The sequence below is a fragment of the Brachyhypopomus gauderio genome, chromosome 5, assembly GCF_052324685.1.
Source record: "Brachyhypopomus gauderio isolate BG-103 chromosome 5, BGAUD_0.2, whole genome shotgun sequence".
Lineage (NCBI taxonomy): Eukaryota > Metazoa > Chordata > Actinopteri > Gymnotiformes > Hypopomidae > Brachyhypopomus > Brachyhypopomus gauderio.
In genome coordinates, this window is record NC_135215.1 from 8,611,793 (window position 1) to 8,621,616 (window position 9,824).

The following is a 9,824-nucleotide window of genomic DNA, read 5'->3' on the forward strand; positions in this document are numbered from 1 at the left end:
TTTTGTGAGCAAATCCATAGACATCATTAGTACTTCTAGAACATTGACTACCTGTCTTTATAGAAGGGACCTGGAACCTGTACAGGGATCTTGTAAACAACCACCACTGTATACAGACAAGCTTAATACATTTCACCACAGCAAACAGATGACGATTAATCCACCTAATTTTATACCCATTGTTTGATTTTTAGGTTATATCACTACCAAGTACTGTACAGATTTTGAAAATACATATACATAGTTGCTAGCAAGCCTCAGACAATGACAAGACACAAAGACATGCTCACGTGGGTACAAAGACGCACGCATGCTCACGTGGGTACAAAGACACACGCATGCTCACGTGGCCACACAGACCCGAACATCTTTGCTTTCAGGTTGTTCCTCGCACATAACATTAGGGCCCTACAGATTTCCCAAGACACATTAGAGAAGTCAGAATAAATTAATTTATCAATTTAATAATTTATTGCAGAAACAGGTCTTAAACCCTAGCAGTAGAAAAGGAGATGAAATCCTGGTAGCTGAAGTGAAAGTAATTTATTTTTTCTATGCACTGATTATAAAGAACAATGTGAGAAAATTAAAGGGCTTAGACTTGTGTTCTCTCGGCACTCAAGCATAGCACATGTTCGCGTTTTAAAATCACACCTACCTACCACTGCACTGTATGATCTCCTCAATGCCTCTTGAATCAGGTCTGTTAGAGCAAGTGCACACTAGAGGGTTTGAGCCTACTAGACACAACATGGACCCTGATGATGTAGACCCAACCAATGATGATGCAATAAACATCAGAAGAAACTTCACTTATTGATGCTGAGATGGCCACCAACATGACTTTGCTCATGTTTTGTTCATCTATCATCAAGTTCATACAAATGTTGACTGTAAACATGCTTGAAAATGTCAGAGATCACACTACACTACCGTCTGGATCAACTTTACTGTGCCTTAAAACAGTTTACATTTTGTGCTGAATCACAAGAATCACAGTCCAGAGTGATGACCTCAACGAATGTACCCACTGCACCTCCCAGAGGCAAAACCCTAATCCAGAGTACAGCACCATTTCAGTTTTGTTCAACTTGACCTAATGCACTACAGGTCATTCCATATCAAATCACTGAAGTCCTCACTCATGTTGGAGTCATGGCACAAAAAAAGAGATGCCAAGATTTCAGAAGCAATAATGGGTTCTTGCAATAATTCTTGCAGTAACTTGTTGGCATAATTGCATTTTTGTTTTAGTTAGGCCTTTTTACTATGCACTATGTGCATGTCTTTGTAGATTATTCAGGATAATATGTTATAGTAATATGTAAGTACTATGTTAAGAAGTAGGTTTCTACAGGTTAAGTGTGATATGTTAGCCTATACATTAGGCTATTTACTCAAATGTCAGGCATGTATTTCTATGAGATCCACATAACATTTAAAAATCCAGTATTACCAAATGCATGGTTTAAAATTCAGTTTACAGTAAAATAGTCAGCATATTTATTTTTTAGATTTTCTGAATATTATTTCTGATGCATGTAAACACTGCAGTACTTAAGCAAGGATTTTTGTTACTTTATTTACATTTTCCCCCCTCTATATTTATGCTTACAAAATATATAAATAATGTCAAATCATTGTTGCTTTATTATTTCTTCAAGTGACAGAATATGAACTGTTTGAGGTTCTTTCTAATTCCAAAATTAAAATTTATTTTTTAATGTCTATACATTTCCATATAATTGTTTCAACACTGCATTAAATATCACTTTAACCTCTTCTGTAGCTGCTTCAACATGTGTTGGTGTCAAAACGTTTCATTGGCTTATTTCACATGACATTAACTATACCAAAATTTCTATATTTTTCATTTTTTGTGAGAAGTTGTAGATGTAGAATTTATCTACACATGTAGCGAGTTTCACAAGTTATTTGCCATCCATTGTCAATTGAAAATGTGCTCTCAAAGTCACAGGTTATAGCTAAAGGAAGGATTATAAAGGCCATCATAGCTTTCTGTCTTCTCCACATGTGAAATAATACCCAGAGCAGAAGCCCTGCAAGAGTTCAAAAATGCTCAAAACTGGATTAGGTCACAAATGTTGACATTGTGTACTCGCAAACTAAAAAAATTCACATTCATGTTAATCAGTTATTTATCATCTGCTGGTCCACTACAGCCTCCAAAAACTCATGTTTGTTGTCTCTATAATCTTCCAAGTACATTTGATTGCACAACAGCTGACTTAATAAGCAACTAAAACATTCTGAAGAGGATGTTTTTTGTTGGCTTTAACAAAAATAGCTAGCTTTGACTTTTAGGTAATGGCAGGGAGTCTGGAAAAAACTTTTGCCATCAAATCTGCAATGCCGAGTATCAAACAGATATAAGATGAGGATATGGTCAAAGGCATAGAAATAAGTTGAAAAGCATTTAGCTAACTAGCTAAAATGCAATGGCATCAAGCTCAAATTAAGCTCACTGTGCCTATTTTAAGCACCTATTCATCAAAATAACAATGCAAATATACTGTGTTCTGTGCTTCAGAATTTTCTGCCAGTATGCAACTCACCATTGAAATAAAGCACCTTGACCAAATGGGATTTTACACTTCAGTATAGCAGTAGGGATCCATACTGTAAGATGTTTGATTAGTTTCAGTTTAACACCGAATCTGCTGTCCTCTTGAATAAACTCCATTACTGCAGTTATCTGATGTAAAGCAAGACATTTCTAATATAGACTAGCTTTATTTGATTAGGAAGTCACGAATAAGGCATTGAGCTTAAGACATCTGCCCTTTCAGAATGATTTATCTGTTTACACAGTGGTGGGTATTGTGACAAAAATTAGTTATAACAAAGTGTACTCAGAAAGATGGCAAACTATATTTAGATGATTGATGACACAAAAGCTTGAGTTTCATCAACAGAACAGCTACAAGAGATTGCACTAATACATTGATAAACAAAAACAAAAAAACAAGACTGAGCTGAAAGGTAACTACTTCATGGTGATCGAAGACTAGTTTAAATTAACCTAGAATGACTAGAAAACTAATATTACAAGCTCCAAAATCTAAACATTCATTATCAAATAGCAGCCTAAAATATGAACCCATAGCTCACATCAAGAAATAAAACTACCACGTCTTGTAGACAAGTCTGGCACAGTTAATAGTGAAATTGCTATATTTTGAACTATACCGGTACTATAATGTGGATTTCAACTGTTTTACTCCCAATTACACATTTACTTTCAAATATACAACAAATGATCTACTTAGTAGAAAGCAAGACATTTTGCAACATGCTTCTTTGCTGTTATAAATCTTTTTTCCATGTACTGACTCCAAGTACTTTGCAACAGTAGCAGTTTTACTTTTAATCATCTTTTTCAGTGAATTGTACTTAGCTTCTTATTCTAAAAGCACTTGTATTACCAATGAATACAAGCACTGCTTACAATAAAACTGAGCAGTGTCTTGGAGGCCTCAGACCGTAGCATGAAATCCTCTGACTGCAAAGGAATCTAGAGCTTTAGTGTTCCTGCTTCTGCAACAGAATGCCAAGGCAGAAGGAATTGTGATTTTGAGAGGCTGAGATGAAAGATCAAGTGTGTATATAATGATTTCAGAAGTATCATCAGCTGTTAAAGAGGAGCATGCAGATGAGTGAAGAATAATTTAAAAGGTTTGTTTATATGTGTGGTTACTGTGTTATCTGTAAAAGGTGTTAATATGTTATCTGTTGGTTAATCAATGTAGACAAAAAAATATACATTATCAATTGAGATTTAAATAAATTTGCTCCTTTCTGGAGTTAAATAGTACCAATATGTCAAAGTATTTGGGGCATTAACCATCAATTAAATTCTGATAAAATGCAGGGCTATATGTTTATTTACTGAACAACTTAGTTTAATAATTCAAGTTTAATAATTTCTTATTCTAGTTAACTTCATGCATTATACTTTGCTCATCTAGAGAAACAACTACAACTACAACTTTAAATTGGTTTCAATAAATGTTAGCTACAGTATACATACAACTCATTTCTCATCTGCATGGAGTATGATGATAAAAGCACGTCTTAGCACATGGTAAACTCCGAAGCTTCACACATTCAGCTCTTGTTTTGGAGGATATCTGAAGCCACCACTGAGGATTTCAGCAGTTCCTCCTTTCAGCCACGGCACTAGCGTTTACTGCCATACCACTGTTACTTACACTCAGTATCCACCAAGATCCATTATGATGTTTCCATCCACATCCACCACTAACTGTAAAGGTTCTATCATACTGTATTCGCCTGTATTCGACAGTGTTTACACTACACACTTTGAACTGACTAGAAATTAGCATGGCATGATGCTAGGCAACATGTAAATTTTTTGCCAAAATGCAGTGAGATTTTTTTTATACACCTAGCTTGGCAGCTATAGACTATTATGTTACTATTGATACAGTGTGTCTGTTCACAAGAGAGAGAAAATGCATTCCTTGGAATAAACATGCATCTACTAGCTAGTTACACAATACTTCAATCATTGGAACACAAACCCTAGTCCAACCTGCAACCCAATATCTGACAGCCCCCGTTGGTTTTAGGTCAGGTTACAGAGATCTCATTCTAGCTGGTACAGTTTTCCACATAATATTAGACCATTTTTACCGTTAAACCATCATCATTCTGTTCAAATGGGACTGAAAGTTTACCTTTACCTTTAGAGTTTTATCATATTGTGCCATCACTTAACTTTTATTGGAGAACTTTGCTGCTTCTCACACATCACCTATTTTGGCCAGCTGTCTGCGATTAGGCTACCTGCCCTTCATTTTATCTGTAACCGAAATGTTCTGGGTCCAACTCCACCTTTCAGTAGGCTTTGGTGTCTCAATCTTTATACGTCCCTCATAGCAGCAAGGACAATGACATGTGATCAGAGCACCACACAGCCGTGAGAGGTTGTTAAAGCACTGCTGCTTTCAATTGCCAGCAAAATAAATAGGTTTTTTTCTTGTAGTGACAGTATTTTGAAGTGGCCACACTAATGTAACTGTACGTCTTTATTATCGTGGTATATGTTTCCATATCCCAGCACATGGCTTTTTGCATATTTTAATGCAAGTATAAATTTTTTTTAATGCAAGTATAGAAATAAAAGTATAACTATCATACTTTACAGTCTTCTTATAGTATAAACACATTTTAAGGACTAATAAAATTGTAGATTCTGAAATACTGAAATCCCTATTGGCACAAAATGTAAACCAAGTTGATCTAGTTACCTATATCGTTACAAAAAGCTCTTTTTCTCTGTGAGCCATTGTTGAATTCTGTTCAACTTAAAACAATGCCGGTGAACAATTAAGAGTCTAGGTAGCTAGCCATCATGCTAGTACGAGTTGTTATGAATAAATGGCTAGTAATCTTCATCATCATCATAAAATGCAAAAGGAGACACCTTGTGAGAACTGTTCAAAGTGTAAGCCTTTGTTAATATTACAAGATTAAGTATCAGAATTGCATAACCATTTTATCAAAAATAAACACACATTACTGATTTTGGTCTAACAGAGGTTTAACTCCAGGCTACATGATGTTACATGATGCCCTCAAATTTGACCTTTCATTTCAATGAGAAGAAATATTGTCTTATAGTCTACTCTTTCTTTAAAGACCAATAAATACATTTATTTAAATAAAGCAAATTTTCAGAAAGCCATGACAATTATGTTAAATTATGTAAACTTGGATGTGTCATTAGTGTAAACTTACGAATCAGTAGTAATGGTTAGTGCATAGTTAAGGATCTCACTGTTTGTTGTGGGTACATTAGGCCTTATTTATTTAACACCTCTTACTCATTTACATAAACTAGTTTCTTACTTATATTACCTGATCACCTGTAAACTGCATCCATCCAGTCCACAGGATAATATTTAGGGGCCGCAGTAATAAAATGAAAAACATTATTGGTTATTTATTAAAGTTATTTGACAGAAGTATATACAGATAATTCATACATTTAAACACAATGAATGCCCTATAAAAAATTTTTTGTGTTCTTATTATATGGGCCTCCTTTGCCCACAGGCCAAAATGAGTCTTACCTGTTTCCTGCTACCAGGGCTAAACTCTACCCTGTTATAGTAGACTGAGAGACCATCACTACAAAAAGGATTATATAACCTCCTAAATCCTATTACCTTTATTAAAAAGATAAAAATTAAAAAAGAAAATGCTGTAAATATCTTTGGTAATATCTTACCAGAATAACACAGGAATGATGGAAGAAGTAATCCTGATATAGTTCCATGGGAAAATTCATATAATTTTATATATATATATATATATATATATATATATATATATATATATATATATATATATATATATATATATATATATATATATATATATATAGAGAGAGAGAGAGAGAGAGAGAGAGAGAGAGAGACACACACACACACACACACACACACACATACATACATACAGAGAGAGAGAGTAAGATAGATGGATAGATTGATGGATAGATAGATGGATGGATAGATAGGAGAGAGACAGACATGGAGAGAGTGTGAGAGGGATAGAGAATTATATGAATTTAATGCTACCCCACTTACACATGGGACTTTAATGCTGAAAGTTAAAAAGATGGAAGCACCAAATATTTTTAGATTTATTTCACCACGGACAGTAATCTGATATGAATGAGCCTTCATACATTACTCCCTGTGAACCTGAGGACATTACAAGGCACCTTGTGAGCATACATGTCCTTCATCCCAGTGCTATGAACAATATGAATGAAATGTCAAGGTTGTGGTCATTTCACAGCCACACAGAGCTTAAGAAAAAACTCTAGGGTCATTTACATGGAAAATTATATGAAATTCTATATCTTTCAAGCTTAGGCTATGTCAGACTATCTTAGCAAATTTAATTAGGCTGAAACATACTGAGCCTTGACGGCTTCTATTCAAAGGTCCGTGTAAAATATGCTGTACATTGAAAGAAAACCAAAAACTAAAACAAATAAAACAGGAGTACCATATATGTAAAATGATTTGAGAACTTGGTCTTCATATTTCCATAACTTCCATCATATAATTTCCATGTCTTGTTAAGACCTTTCAAATAATACAGTTAAAACCTTAAATTGGTCAATTAAATTAGCATCCAAATTCTTTTGTCTGTGTAAATGTGCAACATTATTACTTCAAAGGCGGTGGGATCTCTTAACAGATTATTAAATCCAGATACTACCGTCTCAGGTCTAATCTGATCATAGAAAAAAAAAACAAAAACAGGAAGACTACACTGCAATTAACACGTTAACAGATTTATTATGTGCTTAAGGGAAGAACAACTAGAATACAATACCCATGTTCTTGATTACCAACAACTAACCAATAGAGATAACCCACTGAACCTGTATTATTAAGGGACACAGCGTTTCAACTGATACTACAACCGGTCAAGCACAAGCACGTATACTTTAGTAAAGTGTACAGTCCTCTGGTAGCATCATTGTACTGGAACAAACCCGTTTCATACATGTGGGGAGATGTCTTTGTCAAAAGCTCTTTACTCTTGCTATGTTATAAATCTTCAAAGGACATATCAGTTCAGACATATAAATGCTAAATGAGCCATATATACATACATATCAAAAACGCATAAATATATAAAGGGCCTAATAATCAATAATGCAGCAGTCCTCAGCCTAAGGACATCGAACATTATTCAACCAATACAAGTGGCTCCATACATGAAATGCACATTTAGTGACCCCCTTTTGTCTACAATTACTTAAGGTATGTTAACCATAAAATGTACATCTGAGGTCAAACTACTTTACTATCATACAACGAGGAAATGTTTTACTTTCTCAAACTTACAGACGAAGCAACGGGTAAAAGAATACGCACAGGGGCACCAACGTACACGAACCACTGCAGAATACTCAGAAAACCGAGCGAGGGTTTTGGGGGGTTTTTTGCAGGCAGCAAACTGTCGGGTTACATTTCGTTCCATAGCTGAGCAGCACACACATGATTTGAATACGACAGTTCGCCAACTGCATGCATTGTCAGGTGTCCTGTTTAAATGAAAGATCCTCGCGACGTTGACGTTTGAAATCTCTAGAAGACGTTTTTAAAACAACGGTCTTAAAAACGTTTATTTGTTAGACTAGCTTATTGTAACCAATTCTTCCAAACTAGAGTTGCTGCGGCTAGCTAGTGTACGGCGACTGTGTCCTGTAATGACAGGTCTCCTCACAGAAGCCTCCACTCGCGTGCTGGTTTGTCCCCCCCTCACAATGACGGTTAGCCAACAGCAACTACACATTATCTGCCTTTTCCACAGGTCACCAGCCCCAGTTAAAGATAACGTCGGCTGGCTTATATATCCTTATGTGAATTTGTAAGGTACAACGGTCCTAAACGGTCTTCGCCGTGTAGTGAGCCGGGTCGTTATGTTTCCGTTTGGATTTCAGGGCGAATAGCCGTTTTTTTTTTCTAGCGCGCACACCAGCGCGTGCGATAGAACGCGAACCCGTCATCCTCTGCCTCGTCAGTAAACGCGGCTCCGAGCACTAGCGCGTGCGATAGAACGCGAACCCGTCATCCTCCGTCTCGTCAGTGAACGCGGCTCCGAGCACCAGCGCGTGCGGTAGAACACATAAAAAAAAATCAAATGCCAACGACTAACTTTCCACTGTACGATATAACGAAACCAATTTCTTTTTTAAGATCTTCATGGCCAGCCCGGTGTTAATTTCAGTGTTTTTGCCTTTCCGTTTGCCACATCTTTAATATCTAACGGTAACATCAGGTAGTTTTGGGTCGCTACAGTACGGACTGTCTTGTCGCCCAGTCGTTACCAACTAACGTTAGCTAGGAATAGTAACCTAGCTAGCCAATTTTGCTAGCTAACGTTAAAGAAGGCTGAACAGTCCGTAGAAGGGGACGAAAGAAATCTGCATAAATCAGAAAAAAACACATGCCACGGCCACTGCTAACTGAGATATTGCATCAAGGAAGGTTTTATTTTAAAAACACACACACTCACCCTGCTCACCGAACGGTATCGCAGAGGTCTCCCTCACGCTTTCGGTCTCCCTCAGACTCTCCGCGGACTAGCGAGCTCCCTCCTCCAATCTGCAGTTAAACCCCGCCCACCGCCAGGCGACGCTGGGGGTCACGTGACCCACGTCAGGAGGACGGGCAGAGACATTCATGTGGATCCCCATTGGTTTAGCGAACAGATCAGTCGCTGCTGGAAACGGTTACGTCAAGAACGTTTCTGCAAGAAAGCTTTTTTTTTGCATAATATTCTCTGTCGTTATTTGACTGCACTGTGCAGTTTATTAAAAAATATCACAGGTTTTTCAAGAAAAATCTAACTACGCATTGAACATCAATTTAACTACGGAAAAAAACTCCTGCACAATAAGCGGTAGTGTTGTAAACTCCACCCACGGCCTGGGACAAGTCTTTCCCAGCGGCTAATTAAACTTGACGTCATTCTTTCCATGACGTAGAGAATTTCTATCTTGATTTAGTGGTGCTGTCCAGCCGCATGCAGAACCGAATCACGCCTGCTGGACTGGTCCTCCAGACCAATGTTTTACAACCAGTGTCCTGCGCTCATTACAAAGGGCGTTACATTTTGGACATAGATAGTCTTTCATAATCTGATTCGGCTTGATAAGGATCGGCTTTCAGGTTTTACTATCACCCTGTATCTTACAACCACCCTATAAAAATCAATTCTACATACAATTAAAATTATTACTGATGTATATA

The 9,824-nt window shown here is 36.8% G+C and overlaps 1 protein-coding gene across 7 annotated transcripts in view; it reads right to left on the minus strand.

Moving 5' to 3' along the window:
* The window catches only part of atp2b1a (ATPase plasma membrane Ca2+ transporting 1a), a 39,301-nt gene extending 30,099 nt beyond the window's left edge, over window positions 1–9,202 (minus strand). For 5 of the 7 annotated variants that reach the window (XM_077005356.1, XM_077005354.1, XM_077005355.1 and 2 more), the window contains exon 1: window positions 9,088–9,202. The gene's annotated coding sequence lies outside the window, so the exon portion shown is untranslated. Of the gene's footprint in view, window positions 1–5,904; window positions 5,920–9,087 lie in introns of all 7 variants that reach the window. The other 2 variants (XM_077005353.1, XM_077005352.1) reach the window with 2 other exon arrangements.
* Between the last annotated feature and the right edge of the window lie 622 nt (window positions 9,203–9,824).